Source organism: Phytophthora infestans, genomic scaffold, assembly GCF_000142945.1.
Source record: "Phytophthora infestans T30-4 supercont1.1 genomic scaffold, whole genome shotgun sequence".
Classification (NCBI taxonomy): Eukaryota; Oomycota; class Peronosporomycetes; order Peronosporales; family Peronosporaceae; genus Phytophthora; species Phytophthora infestans.
Window position 1 is genome coordinate 15,761 of NW_003303758.1, and position 1,920 is coordinate 17,680.

The following is a 1,920-nucleotide window of genomic DNA, read 5'->3' on the forward strand; positions in this document are numbered from 1 at the left end:
GATCTGGTTCCCAGCTGTCCTCAGGCAACAGTTTCTCATCGAAGTCGAGTCTTGCTTCATTAGTCGCGTCTAGTACCAACCGAGTGCTCGGTCGACTGTTGAACTCGTTGACAGCCTTGAGTCTCGACACATGCACTACTGGGTAGAAGCGATACCCACTTCGGTCAGGCAGTTCCAGCTCGTACGCAAACTCTTCCACCTTGCGCTTGATCCGAAAAGGTCCATGCCATCGGTGAGCTAATTTCTTCGTCAAGCCCGGTTTGACGCGTTCCATGTACAACCACGCCCGGCTCCCAATCTCGAAAAGAGATCTCGGTGGGGTTCTTGCAGGATCTTCCTTCTCTTCTGAAGCTTCTAGAGGGTCTGCCGAGTGTTCGTTTCCACTTGGTTGAGGTACAGCGGCTTTTTCCAGTCGACTCAGAGCATCATTATGCTTTTTTGCTCGTCGCTCCATTTCTACAGCCTGATAATCTTTGGCCATAGTGAGGGCGACCTCATGTTGTCGATTGATCTCACGCCGCCACGCTAGTGCGTCAGACTGCTTGCCGAGCCCTTGTTTGAGTGATGACGACATTGCCCGCAGCGTCGACTGAGCATCCCAACCGTGAACGAGGTAGAACGGCGTCTCCTTCCTCGTAGTGTCTTGAGAAGTATTAATAGCAAATACTAGCTTCTCCGCGATTTCGTCCCAATCTTGCTGTAGAGGGTCTTCCGCGTACACCCGTACGGACCCCATCACTGACTTCACCGAGCGTTCCTGCTGTCCATTAGCCTGTGGCCGATAGCTCAAAGTCGCTCGTGATCTTGACTGCATCATCTCTGCAAATGCTTGGAAAACCTCGCTCATGAAGCGTGGGTCGCGGTCGTGCCTTATTAATGATGGGGCTCCGAATCGTCGGTACACACATTCTTCGAACACTTGGGCAACACTCAGTGCAGTCGTATCTGACATAGCCTTGGCAATAACGAATCCCGTAAACGAGCACTGAAATAGGAGCAACGCCGTGTTGCCCCTGCGAGATTTCGGTAGTGGGATCACAAAATCCATCGAGACGATCTGGAAAGGTCGTTCGGCTAGTACGTTGCCAGGTGAGTATCCACGAAGCTGCGGACGGCTTTTACTCGAGCTGCAATCTGGACATGACTTCACATGCTTCTCCACGTCAGCGTACAAGCCGATTCAATAATAATCGGACTTAACGCGATGGAACGTTCTCACCACACCTTGATGTCCTCCTTCCAGCGAGTCGTGACAGTTCTGCAAGACCTCTTGAATCATCGTTGTCGGTACCACAAGCCGCAGCTTGGTCTCCTCTTGCCAACCGTGGTCGTACCGACGATTCAATCCAAGATAGTGAAGCACGCCGTCTTCTGATAACACGAACCGGTCAGCGTATTTCCAGGCATTTCGAGCTTCTTTGTAACTCAGCTCTTTTGCTTGGCCCTGAAGCACCTTCTTGATGTTAAACCACTTCTGTTCCTCGTCTTGTGCCACCAGTATCCGTCTGCGTCGTTCCCGCTGTATCGCTACTGGGTCAACATCTTCCGCAATGGGAAATGCCGCTGGTACAGTCTTGTGAGGATGGTCTGGCAAATCTTCGCCGAATGAATCTTCGGTGGACGTCTCTCGTCGTTCTTCATTCTGTTCTTGAGCTTTTGAGACATCCTCCGAGTTTTCATCTGCGAACCTGACGCGTTTCTTGGCTTTCGTCTGTCGCCGAGTCATCACTGCTATATTACCATAATCGCACTTTGGTGAGCTGTAATCAACCACGAAATTTTCGAAAGTTTTCCACTTTGAAGACTCGCTGCCTGACAGTACATGTACTTGACGCTCTGCTCCTCGTGACGAAACATCTACCGAGTCTTCATCCGGCTCGTAGATCATTTCCTGGATGCGGTTCAGCGATGCCAATTCCG